A 12,248-nucleotide genomic window follows, 5' to 3' on the forward strand; every position below is an offset into this window, starting at 1 on the left:
TAGGATACTATCGCTCTGTAGAGGGTTAGGATACTATCTCTCTGTGTAGGGTTAGGATACTATCTCCCTGTAGAGGGTTAGGATACTATCTCTCTGTAGAGGGTTAGGATACTATCGCTCTGTAGAGGGTTAGGATACTATCTCTCTGTAGAGGGTTAGGATACTATCTCTCTGTAGAGGGTTAGGATACTCTCTCTCTGTAGAGGGTTAGGATACTATCTCTCCCTGTAGAGGGTTAGGATACTATCTCTCTGTAGAGGTTTAGGATACTATCGCTCTGTAGAGGGTTAGGATACTATCTCTCTGTGTAGGGTTAGGATACTATCTCCCTGTAGAGGGTTAGGATACTATCTCTCTGTAGAGGGTTAGGATACTATCGTAGAGGGTTAGGATACTCTGTAGAGGGTTAGGATACTATCTCTCTGTAGAGGGTTAGGATACTATCTCCCTGTAGAGGGTTAGGATACTATCTCTCTGTAGAGGGTTAGGATACTATCTCTCTGTAGAGGGTTAGGATACTATCTCTCTGTAGAGGGTTAGGATACTATCTCCCTGTAGAGGGTTAGGATACTATCTCTCCCTGTAGAGGGTTAGGATACTATCTCTCTGTAGAGGGTTAGGATACTATCTCTCTCTGTAGAGGGTTAGGATACTATCTCCCTGTAGAGGGTTAGGATACTATCTCCCTGTAGAGGGTTAGGATACTATCTCTCCCTGTAGAGGGTTAGGATACTATCTCTCTCTGTAGAGGGTTAGGATACTATCTCTCTCTGTAGAGGGTTAGGATACTATCTCTCTGTGTAGAGGGTTAGGATACTATCTCTCTGTGTAGGGTTAGGATACTATCTCCCTGTAGATGGTTAGGATACTATCTCTCTCTGTAGAGGGTTAGGATACTATCTCTCTGTGTAGGGTTAGGATACTATCTCCCTTTAGAGGGTTAGGATACTATCTCTCTCTGTAGGGTTAGGATACTATCTCCCTGTAGAGGGTTAGGATACTATCTCTCTGTAGAGGGTTAGGATACTATCGCTCTGTAGAGGGTTAGGATACTATCTCTCTGTAGAGGGTTAGGATACTATCTCTCTGTAGAGGGTTAGGATACTCTCTCTCTGTAGAGGGTTAGGATACTATCTCTCCCTGTAGAGGGTTAGGATACTATCTCTCTGTAGAGGTTTAGTATACTATCGCTCTGTAGAGGGTTAGGATACTATCTCTGTGTAGAGGGTTAGGATACTATCTCCCTGTAGAGGGTTAGGATACTATCTCTCCCTGTAGAGGGTTTAGGATACTATCTCTCTGTAGAGGGTTAGGATACTATCTCTCTCTGTAGAGGGTTAGGATACTATCTCTCTGTAGAGGGTTAGGATACTATCTCTCCCTGTAGAGGGTTAGGATACTATCTCTCTGTGTAGGGTTAGGATACTATCTCCCTGTAGAGGGTTAGGATACTATCTCTCTGTAGAGGGTTAGGATACTATCGCTCTGTAGAGGGTTAGGATACTATCTCTCTGTAGAGGGTTAGGATACTATCTCCCTGTAGAGGGTTAGGATACTATCTCTCTGTAGAGGGTTAGGATACTATCTCTCTGTAGAGGGTTAGGATACTATCTCTCTGTAGAGGGTTAGGATACTATCTCTCCCTGTAGAGGGTTAGGATACTATCTCTCCCTGTAGAGGGTTAGGATACTATCTCTCTGTAGAGGGTTAGGATACTATCTCTCTCTGTAGAGGGTTAGGATACTATCTCTCTGTAGAGGGTTAGGATACTATCTCCCTGTAGAGGGTTAGGATACTATCTCCCTGTAGAGGGTTAGGATACTATCTCTCCCTGTAGAGGGTTAGGATACTATCTGTCTCTGTAGAGGGTTAGGATACTATCTCCCTGTAGAGGGCTAGGATACTATCTCTCTGTAGAGGGTTAGGATACTATCTATCTCTGTAGAGGGTTAGGATATTATCTCCCTGTAGAGGGTTAGGATACTATCTCTCTGTAGAGGGTTAGGATACTATCTCCCTGTAGAGGGTTGGGATACTATCTCTCTGTAGAGGGTTGGGATTATATCTCTCTGTAGAGGGTTAGGATACTATCTCCCTGTAGAGGGTTGGGATACTATCTCTCTGTAGAGGGTTGGGATACTATCTCTCTGTAGAGGGTTAGGATACTATCTCTCTGTAGAGGGTTAGGATACTATCTCCCTGTAGAGGGTTAGGATACTATCTCTCCCTGTAGAGGGTTAGGATACTATCTCTGTAGAGGGTTAGGATACCTCTCCCTGTAGAGGGTTAGGATACTATCTCTCTGTAGAGGGTTAGGATACTATCTCTCCCTGTAGAGGGTTGGGATACTATCTCTCTGTAGAGGGTTAGGATACTATCTCTCTGTAGAGGGTTAGGATACTATCTCTCTCTGTAGAGGGTTAGGATACTATCTCTCTCTGTAGAGGGTTAGGATACTATCTCTCTGTAGAGGGTTAGGATACTATCTCCCTGTAGAGGGTTAGGATACTATCTCTCTGTAGAGGGTTAGGATACTATCTCTCTGTAGAGGGTTAGGATACTATCTCTCCCTGTAGAGGGTTAGGATACTATCTCTCCCTGTAGAGGGTTAGGATACTATCTCTCTGTAGAGGGTTAGGATACTATCTCTCTCTGTAGAGGGTTAGGATACTATCTCCCTGTAGAGGGTTAGGATACTATCTCCCTGTAGAGGGTTAGGATACTATCTCTCCCTGTAGAGGGTTAGGATACTATCTCTCTCTGTAGAGGGTTAGGATACTATCTCTCTCTATAGAGGGTTAGGATACTATCTCTCTGTGTAGAGGGTTAGGATACTATCTCTCTGTGTAGGGTTAGGATACTATCTCCCTGTAGAGGGTTAGGATACTATCTCTCTCTGTAGAGGGTTAGGATACTATCTCTCCCTGTAGAGGGTTAGGATACTATCTCCCTGTAGAGGGTTAGGATACTATCTCTCTGTGTAGGGTTAGGATACTATCTCCCTGTAGAGGGTTAGGATACTATCTCTCTCTGTAGAGGGTTAGGATACTATCTCTCTCTGTAGAGGGTTAGGATACTATCTCTCTGTGTAGGGTTAGGATACTATCTCCCTGTAGAGGGTTAGGATACTATCTCCCTGTAGAGGGTTAGGATACTATCTCTCTCTGTAGAGGGTTAGGATACTATCTCTCCCTGTAGAGGGTTAGGATCCTATCTCCCTGTAGAGGGTTAGGATACTATCTCCCTGTAGAGGGTTAGGATACTATCTCCCTGTAGAGGGTTAGGATACTATCTCTCTGTGTAGGGTTAGGATACTATCTCCCTGTAGAGGGTTAGGATACTATCTCTCTCTGTAGAGGGTTAGGATACTATCTCTCTGTGTAGAGGGTTAGGATACTATCTCTCTGTGTAGGGTTAGGATACTATCTCCCTGTAGAGGGTTAGGATACTATCTCTCTCTGTAGAGGGTTAGGATACTATCTCTCCCTGTAGAGGGTTAGGATACTATCTCCCTGTAGAGGGTTAGGATACTATCTCTCTGTGTAGGGTTAGGATACTATCTCCCTGTAGAGGGTTAGGATACTATCTCTCTCTGTAGAGGGTTAGGATACTATCTCTCTGTGTAGGGTTAGGATACTATCTCCCTGTAGAGGGTTAGGATACTATCTCTCTGTAGAGGGTTAGGATACTATCTCTCTGTAGAGGGTTAGGATACTCTCTCTCTGTAGAGGGTTAGGATACTATCTCCCTGTAGAGGGTTAGGATACTATCTCTCTGTAGAGGGTTAGGATACTATCTCTCTGTAGAGGGTTAGGATACTATCGCTCTGTAGAGGGTTAGGATACTATCTCTCTGTGTAGGGTTAGGATACTATCTCCCTGTAGAGGGTTAGGATACTATCTCTCTGTAGAGGGTTAGGATACTATCGTAGAGGGTTAGGATACTCTGTAGAGGGTTAGGATACTATCTCTGTAGAGGGTTAGGATACTATCTCTCTGTAGAGGGTTAGGATACTCTCTCTCTGTAGAGGGTTAGGATACTATCTCTCCCTGTAGAGGGTTAGGATACTATCTCTCTGTAGAGGTTTAGGATACTATCGCTCTGTAGAGGGTTAGGATACTATCTCTCTGTGTAGGGTTAGGATACTATCTCCCTGTAGAGGGTTAGGATACTATCTCTCTGTAGAGGGTTAGGATACTATCTCTCTGTAGAGGGTTAGGATACTATCTCTCTGTAGAGGGTTAGGATACTATCTCCTATCTCTGTAGAGGGTTAGGATACTATCTCTCTGTAGAGGGTTAGGATACTATCTCTCTGTAGAGGGTTAGGATACTATCTCTCTGTAGAGGGTTTGGATTCTATCTCCCTGTAGAGGGTTAGGATACTATCTCTCTGTAGAGGGTTAGGATACTATCTCTCTGTAGAGGGTTAGGATACTATCTCTCTCTGTAGAGGGTTAGGATACTATCTCCCTGTAGAGGGTTAGGATACTATCTCCCTGTAGAGGGTTAGGATACTATCTCTCTCCCTGTAGAGGGTTAGGATACTATCTCTCTGTAGAGGGTTAGGATACTATCTCTCTCTGTAGAGGGTTAGGATACTATCTCTCTGTGTTAGAGGGTTAGGATACTATCTCTCTGTAGAGGGTTAGGATACTATCTCCCTGTAGATGGTTAGGATACTATCTCTCTCTGTAGAGGGTTAGGATACTATCTCTCTGTGTAGGGTTAGGATACTATCTCTCTCTGTAGGGGTTAGGATACTATCTCCCTTTAGAGGGTTAGGATACTATCTCTCTGTGTAGGGTTAGGATACTATCTCCCTGTAGAGGGTTAGGATACTATCTCTCTGTAGAGGGTTAGGATACTATCTCTCTCTGTGAGGGTTAGATACTATCTCTCTGTAGAGGGTTGGGATACTATCTCTCTGTAGAGGGTTAGGATACTATCTCTCTGTAGAGGGTTAGGATACTATCTCTCCCTGTAGAGGGTTAGGATACTATCTCTCTGTAGAGGGTTAGTATACTATCGCTCTGTAGAGGGTTAGGATACTATCTCTGTGTAGAGGGTTAGGATACTATCTCCCTGTAGAGGGTTAGGATACTATCTCTCCCTGTAGAGGGTTAGGATACTATCTCTCTGTAGAGGGTTAGGATACTATCTCTCTCTGTAGAGGGTTAGGATACTATCTCTCTGTAGAGGGTTAGGATACTATCTCTCCCTGTAGAGGGTTAGGATACTATCTCTCTGTAGGGGTTAGGATACTATCTCTCTGTGTAGGGTTAGGATACTATCTCCTGTAGAGGGTTAGGATACTATCTCTCTGTAGAGGGTTAGGATACTATCGCTCTGTAGAGGGTTAGGATACTATCTCTGTGTAGAGGGTTAGGATACTATCTCCCTGTAGAGGGTTAGGATACTATCTCTCTGTAGAGGGTTAGGATACTATCTCTCTGTATACTATCTCTCTCTGAGGGTTAGTTAGGATACTATCTCTCTGTAGAGGGTTAGGATACTATCTCTCCCTGTAGAGGGTTAGGATACTATCTCTCCCTGTAGAGGGTTAGGATACTATCTCTCTGTAGAGGGTTAGGATACTATCTCTCTGTAGAGGGTTAGGATACTATCTCTCTCTGTAGAGGGTTAGGATACTATCTCCCTGTAGAGGGTTAGGATACTATCTCCCTGTAGAGGGTTAGGATACTATCTCTCCCTGTAGAGGGTTAGGATACTATCTCTCTCTGTAGAGGGTTAGGATACTATCTCCCTGTAGAGGGTTAGGATACTATCTCTCTGTAGAGGGTTAGGATACTATCTATCTCTGTAGAGGGTTAGGATACTATCTCCCTGTAGAGGGTTAGGATACTATCTCTCTGTAGAGGGTTAGGATACTATCTCCCTGTAGAGGGTTGGGATACTATCTCTCTGTAGAGGGTTAGGGATTATATCTCTCTGTAGAGGGTTAGGATACTATCTCCCTGTAGAGGGTTGGGATACTATCTCTCTGTAGAGGGTTGGGATACTATCTCTCTGTAGAGGGTTAGGATACTATCTCTCCGTACAGGGTTAGGATACTATCTCCCTGTAGAGGGTTAGGATACTATCTCTCCCTGTAGAGGGTTGGGATACTATCTCTCTGTAGAGGGTTAGGATACTATCTCTCTGTAGAGGGTTAGGATACTATCTCTCCCTGTAGAGGGTTGGGATACTATCTCTCTGTAGAGGGTTAGGATACTATCTCTCTGTAGAGGGTTAGGATACTATCTCTCTCTGTAGAGGGTTAGGATACTATCTCTCTGTAGAGGGTTAGGATACTATCTCTCTGTAGAGGGTTAGGATACTATCTCCCTGTAGAGGGTTAGGATACTATCTCTCTGTAGAGGGTTAGGATACTATCTCTCTGTAGAGGGTTAGGATACTATCTCTCCCTGTAGAGGGTTAGGATACTATCTCTCCCTGTAGAGGGTTAGGATACTATCTCTCTGTAGAGGGTTAGGATACTATCTCTCTCTGTAGAGGGTTAGGATACTATCTCCCTGTAGAGGGTTAGGATACTATCTCCCTGTAGAGGGTTAGGATACTATCTCTCCCTGTAGAGGGTTAGGATACTATCTCTCTCTGTAGAGGGTTAGGATACTATCTCTCTGTAGAGGGTTAGGATACTATCTCTCTGTGGTTAGGATACTATCTCTCTGTAGAGGGTTAGGATACTATCTCCCTGTAGAGGGTTAGGATACTATCTCTCTGTAGAGGGTTAGGATACTATCTCTCCCTGTAGAGGGTTAGGATACTATCTCCCTGTAGATTAGGATACTATCTCTCCCTGTAGAGGGTAGGATACTATCTCCCTGTAGAGGGTTAGGATACTATCTCTCTGTGTAGGGTTAGGATACTATCTCCCTTTAGAGGGTTAGGATACTATCTCTCTCTGTAGAGGGTTAGGATACTATCTCTCTGTGAGGGTTAGGATACTATCTCCCTGTAGAGGGTTAGGATACTATCTCTCTGTAGAGGGTTAGGATACTATCTCTCTGTAGAGGGTTAGGATACTATCTCTCCCTGTAGAGGGGTTAGGATACTATCTCTCTGTAGAGGGTTAGGGATACTATCTCCCTGTAGAGGGTTAGGATACTATCTCTCCTGTAGAGGGTTAGGATACTATCTCTCTGTAGAGGGTTAGGATACTATCTCTCTGTAGAGGGTTAGGATACTATCTCTCTGTAGAGGGTTAGGATACTATCTCTCTATCTCTGTAGAGGGTTAGGATACTATCTCCCTGTAGAGGGTTAGGATACTATCTCTCTCTGTAGAGGGTTAGGATACTATCTCTCTGTAGAGGGTTAGGATACTATCTCTCTGTAGAGGGTTAGGATACTATCTCCCTGTAGAGGGTTAGGATACTATCTCCCTGTAGAGGGTTAGATACTATCTCCCTGTAGAGGGTAGAGGGTTAGGATACTATCTCTCTGTAGAGGGTTAGGATACTATCTCTCCCTCTATCTCCCTGTAGAGGGTTAGGTTAGGATACTATCTCCCTGTAGAGGGTTAGGATACTATCTCTCTCTGTAGAGGGTTAGGATACTATCTCTCTGTGAGGGTTAGGATACTATCTCTCTGTAGAGGGTTAGGATACTATCTCCCTGTAGAGGGTTAGGATACTATCTCTCCTGTAGAGGGTTAGGATACTATCTCTCCTTGTAGAGGGTTAGGATATCTCTGTAGAGGGTTAGGATACTATCTCCTGTAGAGGGTTAGGATACTATCTCCCTGTAGAGGGTTAGGATACTATCTCTCTGTAGAGGGTTAGGATACTATCTCTCTGTAGAGGGTTAGGATACTATCTCTCTATCTGTAGAGGGTTAGGATACTATCTCTCTGTAGAGGGGTTAGGATACTATCTCCCTGTAGAGGGTTAGGATACTATCTCTCTGTAGAGGGTTAGGATACTATCTCTCTGTAGAGGGTTAGGATACTATCTCTCTCTGTAGAGGGTTAGGATACTATCTCCCTGTAGAGGGTTAGGATACTATCTCCTGTGTTAGAGGGTTAGGATACTATCTCTCCTGTAGAGGGTTAGGATACTATCTCTCTGTAGAGGGTTAGATACTATCTCCCTGTAGAGGGATACTATCTCCCTGTAGAGGGTTATCTCTCTGGATACTATCTCTCTGTAGAGGGTTAGGATACTATCTCTCTGTAGAGGGTTAGGATACTATCTCCCTGTAGAGGGTTGGGATACTATCTCTCTGTAGAGGGTTAGGATACTATCTCTGTGTAGGATACTATCTCTGTGTAGAGGGATGGGATACTATCTCTCCCTGTAAAGGGTTGGGATACTATCTCTCTGTAGAGGGTTAGGATACTATCTCTCTCTGTAGAGGGTTAGGATACTATCTCTCTGTAGAGGGTTAGGATACTATCTCTCCCTGTAGAGGGTTAGGATACTATCTCCCTGTAGAGGGTTAGGATACTCACTGAGGGAGAAGTGGACAGAGAGGTTCTCCGATACCGTGCCAGAACACCAAACAAGGATAAAGGCTAAATTAAAGCCAGGGTTCAAGCTGGACACATTGCCTTTGGATGAGCTGTGAAGCAGATTACGCTTTCTGTTTCTGATATTTTGACTTTGCAGATGTTCTATGTTAATGTCAGCCAGTTTCAAACAGCACTGAAATAATTCACCAAAATGTTCATTGTTTTTTTGCACGGTAATGATTGGCATTGTAAATAATAATGACTTGTGGGTACTAAGTTATTGGGCATTCTGAAGAGGTAATATCAGCTGTTGGGAGTATTTTTAAACCTGAAATTCAGAGTAAATGTGCATGTTTCTGCTGTCTGTTGGAATTCCTTCAACATCAGCAGTTTGGAAGATAATGCATCTGTATGGACATATTTGGTATGTAGTGTTGTTATTTGTTTAAGTAGAGTAAGGGGATTTCACTGAAAGGTGTATACCTGCATGGAAAAAATCTGCTTTTAATTTTTTTTTTTAAGTGATGTTGCAATTAATGTTCATTTTTTGAAAATATGAATTTCTTTCTCTCTGCATTGTTGGGAAGAGCCGTAGGCATTTCTCTGTTAAGCATGTGACAAATTATATTTTATTTGAAGAGTGTTTGTCACAGGAGCAATTTTTTTTGACTTTTTGAAGAACCCCTTTCATTCTCGGGGGTACACAGAAAAGGATTGAAACCGAGGGCCTCTGCCTGTCTGAGATCAAGTTCATGAAGAACGATGAAAAGGTGAGGTCGTTCGAAACCATCTGGTATCAAAAGTATAGCTGGTTAACAGGGGAGCCTTTCATCAAGCCATCTGTATTGCCCTGCCTTTTGGAAAGTCTTAGCCTTGGTGGAAAGGTACATTGACCTGAAGAACATCGATCCTTCAGCTAAACAAAAGCAGGGAGCGTATAAATGCCCAGATTCAAGCTTCTGGGAAAAAGCATCATCCATCTTTCCTCCGGTGTTTATTTAGGTAATAACACATAATCAGTCCAGACAGACGCAAGCAAGAACTCATTGCATAAATGTTGTAGCAGCCGAGGCAAAACCTAAACATGAGATATCTGATTTCATGTATGGGATGAAAACAACACCATTTCTCCATCTGATCAACTGGAGGCTACTAATAAGAGCCGCAGCATACATCCTAAGGACCCTGTCAGGGTAACGTTATGTATTTATAGTCCATCTGGTCAGGGTAACGTTATGTATTTATAGTCCATCTGGTCAGGGTAATGTTGTGTATTTATAGTCCATCTGGTCAGAGTAACGTTATGTATTTATAGTCCATCTGGTCAGGGTAACGTTATGTATTTATAGTCCATCTGGTCAGGGTAACGTCATGTATTTATAGTCCATCTGGTCAGGGTAACGTTATGTATTTATAGTCCATCTGGTCAGGGTAACGTTATGTATTTATACTCCATCTGGTCAGGGTAACGTTATGTATTTATAGCCCATCTGGTCAGGGTAACGTTATGTATTTATAGTCCATCTGGTCATGTGTAAATTAATTGGTAACGTTATGTATTTATAGTCCACCTGGTCAGGGTAACGTTATGTATTTATAGTCCATCTGGTCAGGGTAACGTTATGTATTTATAGTCCATCTGGTCAGGGTAACGTTATGTATTTATAGTCCATCTGGTCAGGGTAAACTAATTGGTAACGTTATGTATTTATACTCCGTTTGTTTGTCAGGAGATAATGTAAATGTGATCAAATTTGGTTTATGTTCAAAATTGGGCTGGCTCGGCTGCCTAAACGTTTTCAACCCAAAATGATGAACTGGAATGAATTAATCAACATAATAGTGTTGTTAGATGTGAGTTGTTTTATTACACCTACAGTTGCATAGGTCTGCAAAATGCAAACATGAATAAAACAAGATCAGCCCTGTGAGTTCTATTGGCTATGTCTCATTCTGACCTTAGTTCCTTTGTTTTGTCTTTGTTTTAGTAAGGTCAGGGTGTGAGTTGGGGTGGGCAGTCTGTTTGTTTTTCTATGTTGGTTTTTGAGTTTGGCCTGGTATGGTTCTCAATCAGAGGCAGGTGTCGTTCGTTGTCTCTGATTGAGAGTCATACCTGTTTTCCCCATGTTGGTTGTGGGTGATTATTTTCCCTGTCTGTTTTGGCCTGGTTTTCCTCCTATGTTTGATTGAGAGTCAGACTGGTGTTTATTTTCTGTTCTGTGTGTCATCACTAGACAGGACTGTTTTGTTTGTTCGTTCTTCCTAGTTGTTATTTTGTTTAGCGTTCAGTTTTGATTATATTAAAAATCATGAACACTTACCACGCTGCACCTTGGTCCTCACCTTCTTCAACTCACGACGGCCGTTACGGTCTATCAGTTGTCTCTGTGTCTGCGTCTAGTCTTATCTAGTCTAAATATAATTCATATGAACCTGGTTGCCAGGTTTGACAGGTTTTTCATCCCCCCATGACCAGGAGTATTTGTTCAGTTTGGTAAAACCATGTGACCTGACTAGTAAAAATCATAGCCCTTACAAAACCTTTTTAAAACTGATTAATCACTGCCGTACTTTATAAGGACAGAGATCTTCTGGTTAGGTTAACAGATAAGAAAAAACTCTGGTCCCCAGGTGGTAAAAATTGCTCCGGGACAGATGGTGCCACCAGTCTGACCGCTCTGGGACCTGCCACCAGTCTGACCACTCTGGGACCTATGGTGCCACTAGTCTGACCTCTCTGGGACCTACGGTGCCACCAGTCTGACCTCTCTGGGACCCAAGGTACCACCAGTCTGACCACTCTGGGACCTACGGTGCCACCAGTCTGAACACTCTGGGACCTGCCACCAGTCTGACTGCTCTGGGACCTGCCACCAGTCTGACCGCTCTGGGACCTATAGTACCACCAGTCTGACCACTCTGGGACCTATGGTGCCACCAGTCTGACCTCTCTGGGACCTGCCACCAGTCTGACCACTCTGGGACCTGCCACCAGTCTGACCACTCTGGGACCTGCTCTGGGACCTGCCACCAGTCTGACCGCTCTGGGACCTACGGTGCCACCAGTCTGACCACTCTGGGACCTACGGTGCCACCAGTCTGACCACTCTGGGACCTGCCACCAGTCTGACCACTCTGGGACCTACGGTGCCACCAGTCTGACCACTCTGGGACCTGGTGCCACCAGTCTGACCACTCTGGGACCTGCCACCAGTCTGACCACTCTGGGACCTGCCACCAGTCTGACCACTCTGGGACCAGCCACCAGTCTGACCACTCTGGGACCTGCCACCAGTCTGACCACTCTGGGACCTGCCACCAGTCTGACCACTCTGGGACCTATGGTGCCACCAGTCTGACCACTCTGGGACCTATGGTGCCACCAGTCTGACCGCTCTGGGACCTGCCACCAGTCTGACCACTCTGGGACCTATGGTGCCACCAGTCTGACCACTCTGGGACCTAGTCTGACCACTCTGGGACCTATGGTGCCACCAGTCTGACCGCTCTGGGACCTGCCACCAGTCTGACCACTCTGGGACCTATGGTGCCACCAGTCTGACTGCTCTGGGACCTACGGTGCCACCAGTCTGACTGCTCTGGGACCTACGGTGCCACCAGTCTGACTGCTCTGGGACCTACGGTGCCACCAGTCTGACTGCTCTGGGACCTATGGTGCCACCAGTCTGACTGCTCTGGGACCTGCCACCAGTCTGACTGCTCTGGGACCTGCCACCAGTCTGACCACTCTGGGACCTGCCACCAGTCTGACCG

Source organism: Oncorhynchus masou, unplaced genomic scaffold (assembly GCF_036934945.1).
Source record: "Oncorhynchus masou masou isolate Uvic2021 unplaced genomic scaffold, UVic_Omas_1.1 unplaced_scaffold_2109, whole genome shotgun sequence".
In the NCBI taxonomy this organism is placed as follows: domain Eukaryota; kingdom Metazoa; phylum Chordata; class Actinopteri; order Salmoniformes; family Salmonidae; genus Oncorhynchus; species Oncorhynchus masou.